Below are 13,358 nucleotides of genomic sequence, written 5' to 3' on the forward strand. Positions count from 1 at the left end.
TTTATCCCTTAAAGGGTGTAAACACAGGTTAACTCTAAGGTTTTATTGTATCCTGCAATATTTAGTATTGACTATATGATTTAGCACTGTGCCAAACACATTTTCAAAAGTACATTTTGATATAAAAAGAAAATATAGTTTATTCCTTGTATGTTTCAATTTCTTTCTAATGCTGTCCAAATGGTAATTTATGATAATTTAAATTTGGGGAAAGCTGGGCTAACTTGCCATGTATGCATTTCTCTGGGTTAATATAGAAAGGTTTGTGTCAAGAGGAGCTGGCTACCAGTATCTGAGAAGTGAATGGGTACGAGTTTGGGTAATTACACTACATTCCTTCACAAATGAATTTTAAAAAAGTTTGTATATTAGCCTATTTTTTTTACTAATTGAAAGATGTTTTCACATTTTGTAAATTGAAAAAATGCTATTGAAAGCTTTCATTTGTTTTGATTATGTTCCCACAAGCCTTTCATAAGCAGTTCACCTTTCTAGAGAGTAACAAAAGCAGCAGAATTGCAAACAGAAAAAGATCTAAAACTACTAAACTTTTTAGGGGAGTATTAAACCCTGCTGTGTTTTCAAATGTGTTTATCTAGAACAGGTGTTCCTCAATAAGTAAATCTCTTATGTTTATTTTCTTTTACGAATTTAATTTATGGTAGGAGGCTGTTTTTATGAAAATAGCTTGCAGAATTTTAATGCATTATTCAATTTATGATGAATAGTAACAGTATTCCAAAATAGTCTCATGTACAGAAAAAAAACAAAACATTAAACTGAATTGATTAATAACTCCTCAGAATCTAGATAGTAATTGTTCCCATGGGAAATACCTTTTTGCTGTTTCACCATTGCAGTTTTTCTAAACAGAAATGTTTACTCACCTTTTTGTTTTCACTATCTATGGTGTTTTCTTCACTGTACAAAAGTCACCCCTGCAGCTCTGGAAGCAGGACATTTTTGTAGCAAACAATGAAATACTGTATTTTTCTCAGAGCCAGGAGCAGCTTTTATAGTGGGAATTTCATAGTGGGAATTTCATACTTTGCAAATAGAGGGGTTATATGACGTCACATTACTAGTAGAAAAAGTTGAAAATACTTCACAAGGAAACTCCTGAATTGTTAAAAACAAGAATTTCATACAAATGCAGTCTAAAATGAATTTGCCACTAGTCTGTTAACCATTTCTGATGTTATTTATATTAAAGAATAGTTTCTTTGTTCATAAACAATTTTTTTTCCTGGTCATGTGGCTTTTGCAATAGCAAAGAGGGATTTTTATTTCAATTACTTTGGTATCTATTAGAATAAAATTATCAGAAAGAAACTATAAACAGTAGAAACCTGAAGTCTAAAGTTGTCTTAGTTGAGAAGATTTGGACCATTACTATATCGTGTAATATGCCAAAGGGCATACATGCTCCTTGATGGGTTCTGTTAGCTATAATATAGACTTATAAAATTAATTATAGATTATTCAATAAATTGAATAAAATTCTCACTAGTTGAGTTTAATTTTCCCCTTCTGTACTGCACAGAGTACTATCTACAGTATAAACTATAATGATTATTGAATTTTCTTATTCTTACTGCTTTCTCCCTTTGAGTACAAGTTCTGTACATGGAAACTTGTTGCAGTAGCTCACCTAACACTCATCTAACAAAGGGATACTGTCAGGCTTTTAGAATTAACACTAACCATATTGTACTCTTTAAGAAAACACAGACACTTCCACAATCTAAATAAATAAGGATTAAATTATTATTTTTAATCTTCCACTTCAAGTACTGTAAAATTGCAGAATATTCTTGAGTTTTTTCATCATCTGCAGCTATAAAAGATCACAATAGTTTTTGACAAAACTTTAATCACAAATAAGTTTTTTAATGATTCAGTAATGCCCTTAAATTAATGACTAACATGTGTAAAGGTAGGCATGGGCAATATTCAGCATAAGTATTTTAGTGAGGTGTGGCCATTCAAAAGCTATTTAAAATTTAAGTCAAACTGTAGCCTTTGTTTTGCTGTTGTGGTGTCACTAGTGACAATATTGTTGCTGTGAAATAATTGGATTGTGCTAAACATTAAATACCTTGTAGCACTGAAAAAGTTCTTAAATGTATTTGTGGCTCATGACTAAAAAAAAATTGTAATTGAGTCTGACTCACCTGGTGCTAGTTAAATAGCAGGATGTTCTGCCTAAATGCAGGTGTTAATAATGTTCCAGGGTAAGGAATGTATCACTTCAATTGATTCTTACTGTAAAGATAACACATTTTAACACTGAGCCCCATACAGATATTAATGGAGTTGAATTCAAATACTCACCTAATGCTTTTGTTATATGCCTGACACTCCTAAGTCTCATGCACTAGAAACAGCAAGAGCCCAAGGCACAAGTTTACTTCCACTCACTGAAGAGCCACACTGGCGTGATTTAACCCCAGCTGGCAACTGAGCCCCACCCAGCTGCTTGCTCGCTCCCCCCACAATGGGACAGGGAAGAGAATCAGAAGAGTAAAAGTGAGAAAACTCATGGGTTGAGGTAAAGACAGTTTAATAGGCAAAGCAAAAGCCTCGCACACAAGCAAAACAAACCAAGGAATTCATTCACTATTTCCCATCAGCAGGCAGGTGTTCAGCTGTCTCTAGGAAAGCAGGGCTTCATCACACATAACAGTTACTTGGGAAGACAAATGCTATCACTCCAAATGTGTTGTCGTCTGTGTGTGTGTGTGTGTGTGTCCGTGTGTGTGTCCGTCCCTTCCTTCTTCCCTCAGTTTTATATTGCTGAGCATGTCATATGGTATGGAATATCCCTTGGGTCAGTTGGGGTCAGCTGTCCTGGCTGTGTCCCCTCCCAACTCCTTGTGTACCCCCAGCCTACTTGCTGGCGGGGTGGTGTGAGAGGCAGACTCTGTGTTAGCACTGCTCAGCAATAACAAAAACATCCCTGTGTTATCAACACTGTTTCCAGCACAAATCCAAATCATAGCCCTATACTAGCTGCTATGAAGAAAATTAACTCTACCCCAACCAAAACCAGCACACAGCATAATCATGACAATGTTTTCATATCCCTCAGAGAATTTGTCATCTTATCATTAAAGTACTGAGTTGTAATGGGCGAGTTCTTAATATAATTAGTGAGTTTTTAAATTTCATTTTTCCTTGACTAAATATTAAAGTGTTATTGTTATACACAATTTCATAGTATTTTCATGTTTTATTTATTTAAAATAAATGTCATAAGAGTTCAGTTTGGACCCATCCAAAGTGAAGCTTTCAAGTTTTTATCCTAGAATGTGCATATACTTTTTTGATCCCTTTCTCATTGTGCTCATAATGCTCAACTTATGCCTGGGGCACCTATAAGGCATCCATTATTTAATTAGTCTGAGAGAATTCCTGCCAGTCTCTGTTCAATCCATCAGATGTAACTGTAGTTTCTAGTTTCTACATCATTCAAATGCAGTTTCCCACCTAATTTTTTACTTCTCTGTATTAGAAAAGAATAATTGTCATTGGCATACATGCAACTGCATGCACGCAATTGCATGCGCTACTTGCAGCTACTAAACATCCTCTTCAAAAAAATTCTTCACCTGAGGGTTGGTTTAGGGGGAAGTGAGGGGGTGGGAGGGGTGAGTTTATCCTCTGTGGAACAGCAGTAGCTTGGGCAACAAAACACCAGTGTAATTAATGATTGTACAAGTGTGTGGCATGCATATTGGCAATCATTTGTCCAGGCAAGGGAGTCTACAACACTGGAGTTGTGAAAGTATGTTACCAAATAACTGACTGTCCCAGTACATAGTTCGTGACACAGGGTAGCAAGTATTTTTCAGTATTTCAGTGACTATTTAAAAAAAAAAATTGTTTTGACTTCAAAAGAGCTTTTTCTTCATAACTGTACTTATTGAAGCTGTGTTGAAAGGTGCATATTTTTGTTCTGAAAACAAGTATCCTAGTTCCAAACAGCTAGTAGTGAGATTTAGCTGATATCCACTCCCACTTCCCCAGGGGATTGACTATTAAACAGGATACTACTGTATTTGTAATGTAGCCTCTGTCTTTTGGAAGCTGTAGTTATGAGCACTAAACCGTGTCACATGGGGCACCTCTTCAAATGCTAGGTTTGGATGCAAAACACACACACCCCGCCTTTTTTTGTCAGTCAGCTCATTTTCAAAGCACTTCCTCCTTACCCTTCCCCCAAAATAGATTCTGAATTTGTTTTATCTATCCCTTATTTGCAATACTCTTTCCAGTTATAAAGGACTACAAAATTTGCTGGAAACAACCCAAGTCTGTCACTACAGTTAATTTAGTTTTGAGAAACCATACAGATGGTTCTTTCTTATTTCGACAAGCACAGACTGAAGACTTGCGCTTTCTTTGGACAACAGCCTTCTTTCTATCTATCTCTTTTACTTGTTTAGTTCTCTTGTTACAGTTTATGCTTGTACGGAAATAATACAGAACCTGAACCACACTTAAATTGCTATAAGCCAGAAATACATGCGTAGAGGAGAAAAATGGATTTGTGCTTTCTGCTTAGACTAAATGTGCCCTGTGAGCACAGGCAAAGTGAAATTCCTTGAGAAAATAAATTTGTTTCAAATTTATGAGAATTTTTTTATTCTGAATAGTTCTGTGTGAAGGTGGATTTTCAAATACAAGGTCAGCCTCGAACATTTCCTGTCTGATGCATTCCTGCAGTTCTGAACAGTACTGCTTAATCTACATACAAATCTGCAGGTCAGAGTCATGTAACGTTAAGTTCTCTATGATTTGGAGCACTCCTCATGAATTCTTTTTATTTGCTGTCCAAAAGTACTGATTGGAAAAAAATAATCACATAGTAGTATTTTCTAAAAATCTAAGAGCTGTTATGCATTTTATAAAATTCTCAGTTCTGACCAGCTCAGTAACAGGTCAGAAAACTCAGAATTTTAACAAAAAAATATTTTCGAACTCAGTTTTTCAAAACTCAATATCTATGTTGATTTGATTAGATTTGTGCCCAGTTGTCAGAGATTTCTGGAAAGGCAGAAATTTATTCCTTAAATAATTTGTTCCTCAAATAATTTTTTCCTACAAAAGGTCTCTCTACTATAATCTCAAAGTATTAGTGGTATTTTAAAACCAAAACACCACAAGGAAAGGGAGGATTATGTTTTAAACTAGAAAGCAAATTTCTTTTTAAAGTATTGCTCTAAGAAAGAATATTCCTTCACTTCATACTGAAATCCATGTGAAATAATTCGGGGCAGAAGTTGTCACTAAGTCTGTGTTCAGCCTTCAAGTCATCCAGAGCAAACTTTCCCGACCAAGCATGTACAGCTTCATACCTACTCTTTGGGCACCTCTGATTAGTACTGGATGCTCCACGGTTAGTGGAATTTTTCTTATCTTCAATTTTAGATGGTGTCTGAGAAACCCACTCAAACGGGCCATTTCCTTAAATGTCATATTTACTTTTAGGAGGGTGTGCATAGTTGGTCAGAGAATGCTTAGGGTTGGAAAGGACCTTAAATGTCATGTAGTTCCAACCCTCCTGCCATGGCCAGGGACACCTCACACTAGGACCTGTCCAACCTGGCATTGAACACTGCCAGGGATGGAGCATTCACAACTACTTTGGGCAACCTGTTCCAGTGCCTCACCACCCTCACAGTAAAGAACTTCTTCCTTATATCTAACCTGAACTTCCCCTGTTTCAGTTTAAACCCATCAACCCTTGTCCTATCGCTACAGTCCCTGACAATGAGTCTCTCCCCAGCATCCTTGTAGGCCCCCTCCAGATACTGGAAGCCTGCTATGAGGTCTCCATGCAGCTTCTCTTCTCCAGGCTGAACAGCCACAACTCTCTCAGCCTGTCTCTGTATGGGAGGTGCTCCAGCCCCCTTATCATCCTCGTGGCCCTCCTCTGGACTTGCTCCAACAGCTCCATGTCCTTCTTGTGTTGAGCACACCAGAACTGGACACAGTACTCCAAGTGGGGTGTCACGAGAGCAGAGGGCGGGATCACCTCCTTTGACCTGCTGGTCATGCTTCCTTTGATGCAGCCCAGGATACAGTTGGCTTTCTGGGCTGCGAGGGCACACTGCCGGCTCATGTTCACCTTCTCATCAACCAACACCCCCAAGTCCTTTTCTGCAGGGCTGCTCTGAATCTCTTCTCTGCCCAACCTGTAGCAGTGCCTGGGATTGCCCTGACCCAGGTGTAGGACCTTACACTTGGCTTGGTTGAACTGCATGAGATGATAGATTGGCATTGGCCCACCTCTCAAGCATGTCAAGGTCCCTCTGGATGGGATCCCTTCCCTCCAGAGTGTCCACCAAACCACACAGCATAGTGTGATCAGGATACTTGCTGAGGGCGCACTCAATCCCACTGTCCATGTCGGTGACAAAGATGATGAATAGGACTGGTCCTAACAGCGCTGAGGGACACCACTTGTCATGGGTCTCCAGTTGGACACTGAGCTGTTGTCAACAGCGCTCTGCGTGCGGCCATCCGGCCAATCCATTGGTTGCTCCATCCATAAAATTCATGTTTCTCCAGTTTAGAGACAAGGATGAAGGAGGCCTATAAGGATGCTGGGGAGAGACTCTTCATTAGGGACTGGAGTGGTAGGACAAGGGGTAACAGGTTCAAACTTAAAAAGGAGAAGTTTAGGTTAGATATAAGGAAGAAGTTCTTTACTGTGAGGGTGGCGAGGAAGTGGAATGGGTTGCCCAAGGAAGTTGTGAATGCTCCATCCCTGGCAGTGTTTAAGGCCAGGTTGGACAGAGCCTTGGGCAACACGGTTTACTGCGACGTGTCCCTGCCCATGACAGGGGGATGGGAACTAGAAGATCTTAAGGTCCTTTCCAACCCTAACTATTCTATGATTCTATGATTCTATGTCATGTGGGACAGCCTCAAACGCTTTCCACAAGTCCAGGTAGATGACGTCAACTGCTCTACACCTATCCATCAGTTCTGAAGCTAAGTAGTAGCTGCTAAGTAACCCTTAGTCCGATCAACGACTTTTCATTCTCATGCTCTGCCACTGAGTAGGGGCACAGGAAGCCAAGAAAAAGCAGAGACAGGACACCTGACCCAAAATAGCCAAAGAGGTATTCCTTCCTTCCTTCCTGCCTGTCTGCCTTCCTGCCTGCCTGCCTTCCTGCCTGCCTTCCCTTCATCCCAGATTCCTTTCTTCCTTCCTTCCTTCTTCCCTCATTCCTTCCCTACTTCCTTTCTTCCTTCATTCCATTTTTCCTTCCTTCCTTTCTTTGTCCCTCATTCCTTCCTCCCTCCCTCCCTCATTCCTTCCCTGCTTCTTTTCTTCCTTCATTCCATTTTTCCTTCCTTCCTCCTTTCATCCCTCATTCCTTCCTTCCTTCCTCATTCCTTCCCTACTTACTTACTTCCTTCCTTATTCCTTCCTTCCTCCCTTTCCTTTGTCCTTCCTTCCTCCCTTCCTTCCTTCCTCCCTTCCTTCCTTCCTCCCTTCCTTCCTTTCCTTTGTCCATCCTTCCTTCCTTTCCTTTGTCCATCCTTCCTTCCTTTCCTTTGTCCTTCCTTCCTTCCTTCCTCCCTCCCTCCCTCCCTCATTCCTTCCTCCCTCATTCCTTCCCTACTTCCTTCCTTCCTTCCTTATTCCTTCCTTCAGTCCCTAAGGAAGAGTCCCTCCCCAGCATCCTTGTAGACCCCCTTCAGATACTGGAAGGCTGCTATGAGGTCTCCACGCAGCCTTCTCTTCTCCAGGCTGAACAGCCCCAACTTTCTCAGCCTGTCTTCATACGAGAGGTGCTCCAGCCCTCTTATCATCCTCATGGCCCTACTCTGGACTCGCTCCAACAGCTCCATGTCCTTTTTATGTTGAGGACACCAGAACTGTACGCAGTACTCCAAGTGGGGTCTCACAAGAGCAGAGTAGAGGGGCAGAATCACCTCCTTCGACCTGCTGGTCATGCTTCTTTTGATGCAGCCCAGGATGCGGTTGGCTTTCTGGGCTGCAAGCGCACACTGCCGGCTCATGTTAAGCTTCTCGTCAACCAACACCCCCAAGTCCTTTTCTGCAGGGCTGCTCTGAATCTCTTCACTGCCCAACCTGTAGCAGTGCCTGGGGTTGCCCCGACCCAGGTGTAGGACCTTGCACTTGGCTTGGTTAAACTTCATAAGGTTGGCATCGGCCCACCTCACAAGCATGTCAAGGTCCCTCTGGATGGCATCCCTTCCCTCCAGCGTATCAACCGAACCACACAGCTTGGTGTCATCGGCAAACTTGCTGAGGGCGCATCAATCCCACTGTCCATGTCGCCGACAAAGATGTTGAACAGGACCGGTCCCAACACCGATCCCTGAGGCACACCACTCGTTACAGGTTTCCAACTGGACATCGAGCCATTTACCACAACTCTTTGCGTGCGGCCATCGAGCCAGTTTTTTATCCACCGAGTGGTCCATCCATCAAATTGATGTCTCTCCAATTTAGAGACAAGGATGTCATGTGGGACAGTGTCGAATGCTTTGCACAAGTCCAGGTAGATGACATCAACTGCTCTGCCGCTGTCCATCAGTTCCGTGGCTCCATCATAGAAGGCCACCAAATTGGTCAGACAGGATTTCCCCTTAGTGAAGCCATGTTGGCTGTCACCAACCACCTTGTTGTTTTTCATGTGCCTTAGCATGTTTTCCAGGAGAAACTGTTCCAAGATTTTGCCAGGCACAGAGATGAGACTGACTGGTCTGTAGTTCCCCGGGTCTTCCACCTTCCCCTTCTTGAAAATGGGGGTTATATTACCCTTCTTCCAGTCATCGGGAACTTCACCTGACTGCCAGGATTTTTCGAATATGATGGACAGTGGCTTAGCAACTTCATTCGCCAGCTCCTTCAGGACCCGTGGATGGATTTCATCAGGTCCCATGGACTTGTGCACATTCAGGTTCTTAAGATGGTCTCGAACCTGATCCTCTCCTACAGTGGGCCTAAGGTCTTCGTTCTCCCAGTCCCTGCATTTGCTTTCCAAGACTTGGGTTGTGTGGTCAGAGCATTTGCTGGTGAAGACTGAGGCAAAGAAGTCATTAAGAACCTCAGCCTTCTCCAAATCCATGGTAGCCAGTTCTCCTGATAGCTTCTGGAGAGGGCCTACATTGTCCCTAGTCTGTCTTTTATTTGCTACCTATCTATAGAATCCTTTCCTGTTATCTTTTACATCCCTTGCCAAACTTAATTCTAGCTGGGCCTTAGCTTTCCTAACCTGGTCCCTAGCTTCTCGGGCAATGCTCCTGTATTCTTCCCAGGCCGCCTGTCCTTGCTTCCACCTTCTATAAGCTTCTTTTTTCCCTCTAAGTTTCTTCAGCAGCTCCTTGTCCATCCATGGAGGTCTCCTGGCCCTCCTGCTGCACTTTCTTCTAGTCGGGACGCAACATTCTTGAGCACGTAGCAGGTGATCCTTGAATACCGACCAGCAGTCTTGGGCCCCCCTGCCCTCTAGGACTGTATCCCATGAAACCTTACTAAGGAGGTTCCTGAAGAGGCCAAAGTCTGCTCTCTTGAAGTCCAGGGCAGTGAGCTTGCTGCACGCTCTTCTCACCGTCCTGAGGATCTCAAACTCAACCATCTCATGATCACTAGAGCCAAGGCTGCCCTGGAGCGTTACATTTCCAACCAGTCCCTCCCTGTTGGTGAGCACAAGGTCCAGCATGGCACCTCTCCTCGTCGGCTCCTCTACTGCTTGAAAGAGGAAGTTGTCTTCCACACAATTGAGGAACCTCCTGGATTGCTTGTGCCAGGCCGTACCGTCCCTCCAACAGATGTCAGGATGGTTGAAGTCCCCCATGAGGACCAGGGCCTGCGAGCATGAGGCTGCTCCTATCTGTCTGTAGAGCGCTTCATCCACAGAGTCCTCTTGATCAGGCGGCCTGTAACAGATCCCCACAGTAATGTCCCCTGTTGCTGTTTTCCCTTTGATCCTGACCCACAAACACTCTGTTACCTCATCACCCGTCCCCAGACAGAGTTCCATACTCTCTAGCCTGTCACTGACATAGATAGCAACACCCCCTCCCCGTCTGCCTGGCCTGTCTTTTCTAAACAGCCTGTAACCTTCCATTCTGACATTCCAGTCATAGGAGCCATCCCACCATGTTTCTGTGATACCAATGACATCATATTCCCGTAGCCTTGCACACATCTCTAATTCCTCTTGCTTGTTCCCCATACTACGGGCATTTGTTATAGAGGTACCTTAGCCGAGCTCCAAATGCAGCCGACTCAATGGCTGGGGCAGCTGGAACATCTCTACATCGCTCCAAGCACTTATTATAGGTGCTGGCAACTGACCAGGAGTGTTGGGATGGATCAATGCTCCCCTCCCCCAACACATCTAGTTTAAAGCTTTCCTGACCAGCCTGGCAAGCCTCCTACCAAAACAGCTCTTCCCCTTCTTTGTCAGACCAGCTCCACCAGCCTCCAGTAGACCTGGCCTCCCAAATGGAGCCCCATGTTCTAAATAGCCAAACCCCTGACTATGGCACCAGCATTCTAACCATTTATTAACCTGCCAGACACGCCTAGCTTTTTTAAGGTCCTCCCCTTTGTCCTGGAGAATCGATGAAAAAACTATCTGAGCTCCAGAGCCCCTAACCACCTCTCCCAGGGCTCTGTAGTCCTTCTTAATGTTCTCCAGGCTACTGCTATCTATATCTCTAGCACCCACATGGACCACTAGGAGGGGGTAATAGTCAGCAGGACTTACTAGAGCAGGCAGCCTCTCAGCAACATCCCTGATCCGAGCCCCCGGCAGGCAACACACCTCCCTGGAGACTGGATCAGGCCAGCAGATGAGTGCCTCTGTGCCTTTCAAAGTAGAGTCCCCTACTACTATGACCCTCCTCTTTTTCCTGGAGGCACCAGTAGTGATCCTCTTTACTGGTGCATCAGCAGGGTGTTCATTAGGTGTGGTGGGTGCTTTCTCATTAGCCTCCTGCAGAACTGCGAAGTGGTTCTGGGTGGGGACATCAGATTTAGGAGGAAGCCCCTTGTCGTTAATTGTCCTCTTCCTCCTTTTTTTGTTCGTTTTTCTCGTGACTAATTCCCAGCTTCCTGGGTTTTGCTGCCCTCCTTCTTTCCTATGTGAGCAATGCTGGACGTTTGCAGCCCCTGCACAGTTTGGGCCTGGAGCAAGCAGCCCAGCTTCCTCTCAGCTTCCCTGGCATCTTTTAGCTCTCCAACAGCCTCCCGCAGCTCAGCCACCTGCTGCAGGAGGACCTCCACCAGGGCACACCGAGTGCAGCCCTGTCCATCGCGCACCCCCGCCTCACGAGACCAGTCGAGGCACTTTCTACACTCCGAGGTCTGCGCCGCAGCCTCCCCTCTCGTCGGCTCTGTCTGGGTGCCTACGCTGGCCACCGCCGGGGCAGAGCTCCCACAGCGGGCCCTGCTCCTGAGGCGAGTGCTCACCATCCCGCTCGCCCTGCCGCGCGAACTGCCGCGCCACGCCCTGTTCGCCACGCTCCTGGTCGCTCGCGCTCCCTGGGATGGGTTTTACCCACTGAGGGCTGGTGCCGTCACTCCTGGCGCCGCCCCCTGTGAGTCAGCTGCTCGCGTGAGCTGAGCTGCCGGCTCCTGGGCAAGTCCTGTCGAGGACTTGAGGCTCCCTCGGTCGCTCTTGCCGCTCCGAACTGAGGCTCCGGGACGCTGTGCTTCCCCCCGCTGTGGTGTTAAAGGCGTCCTCTCTGGAGATACTCACCTCGGCAATTCAGGATCACCTCCTTTGACCTGCTGTGAGCGAAAATGAAAAACTAGAAACTCAAAATAACTCGCAAGTGAAAATGAAAAATTAAAAGCTAAAAATTATCAACTTGCGAGCAAAAATGAAAAACCAGAAGCTTGAAATGATTAACTTATATCACAAGCTGATCAATTCAGGGTTGAAAATAAGATCTTAGGATCCTGAGTTGATCGACTAATGAATCAAAATTATCAACTTAAATTACTACTGGAAAAGGTGAATGGGCTGTTGGATAAAATGCAACCTTCTGCTCCGGTCCAGCATATTCGTAGGTTAATGCGTTGCCCAGCTCAGACAGGAAATTTTTGGTCTTACAGTGATGATGATGAGGTGGAAGGGGCCCTTGCTTCTCAATCGATTCCCTTACGACCTCTGATTAAAACTGAGACTGCTGTTGATAGTGATGAGGAGGTCCACACTATTGTGCGTACCACTCCATGGTCACCAACAGAATTACTGAAATTAAAGGAAAAATACTCAAGACGGGCAGGAGAGTCTGAGACGGAGTATCTGTGGCGAGTCTCCCTTCAGGGAGGAGATATGGTCATGTTAAATGAGGAAGAAGCAGGAGGTTTTTGGGGGCCCGGAGTATTTTTAACTACCTTGCCAGGAGATCATCATTATTCCCTAACTGCTCGAGTTGCATACTGGGCAGGTGGTATGGACCCATGGGAGAGAGGGGAACCACTATCGATCCAAACCACAAGCTACGCTGATCTAGCTGCAGCAGTACAGGAAGCAGCTTGTATACGAGCAATGTATAATAGAGATGAGTTGCAGAAATCCCCGATGTCAGCACCTATTGACCCAGATAGGTGGAAAGTGTTTAACTGGAGAATCCCCGACCCATGAGGAAGGCGTGCCCTCTGCACCAGAATGCAACCTGATCGATCTGTCAGAATCCCAGCAAAAAAACTTCCATCCCCAGGGAGGGCAGTGAGCCACCCTGCCTGGCGGGTGTTAGCAGTACAATGGCTCTCTAATAAAAACTCTGAACCTATTATTGCCATTCCAGTCGGACCCCGAAAAATATTGATAGACTTTCTCATTGATACTGGAGCCCAAATGTCAGTGATCACTAATGAGACGGCACAAACCCTGGGTATAAAACCTACCCGACGCCGAGTTAAATTCACATTAATTGATGGTGTGATAAAGGAATGCCCCACTGCAAAAATAACCCTCTGGTTGCCGGAGGAACAGAGACTGACCCAGGCAGAAGTATTAGTCGGTGCCGCATGTACTAACCTTCTAGGATTTGACTTATTGTGTGGACGAATGTGGAAACTCCCAGATGGAACTATGTGGAGTTTTGCAGGACATGAGAAGGAATCAGGCACAATGAGGTTAAGTCTGCTAGAAACATCCATACCCTTACCTGCATCTAAAGTTACCAATGTCAGGCAATACCCATTGCCTGCAGCAGCACTTACAGGGGTTGACAGGGTGGTGACAGAGTTGGAGAAAAGAGGCATCATTAAAAGAACTCACTCACCCTATAATTCACCGGTGTGGCCAGTAAAGAAACCCACCGGGCAGTGGTGTTTCACAGTAGATTAC

General features: G+C 44.7%; 1 long non-coding RNA gene across 1 annotated transcript; it reads right to left on the minus strand.

The window, feature by feature from the left end:
* Positions 1 to 270: 270 nt before the first annotated feature.
* LOC115601776 lies at positions 271 to 12,267 on the minus strand. Its single transcript, XR_003989490.1, has 3 exons — positions 12,166 to 12,267; positions 8,829 to 8,837; positions 271 to 282 (listed from the first exon to the last, which is right to left on the minus strand). It is a non-coding gene; the product is annotated as an uncharacterized LOC115601776 (long non-coding RNA).
* Between the last annotated feature and the right edge of the window lie 1,091 nt (positions 12,268 to 13,358).

Source organism: Strigops habroptila, chromosome W (assembly GCF_004027225.2).
Source record: "Strigops habroptila isolate Jane chromosome W, bStrHab1.2.pri, whole genome shotgun sequence".
Taxonomy (NCBI): Eukaryota; Metazoa; Chordata; class Aves; order Psittaciformes; family Psittacidae; genus Strigops; species Strigops habroptila.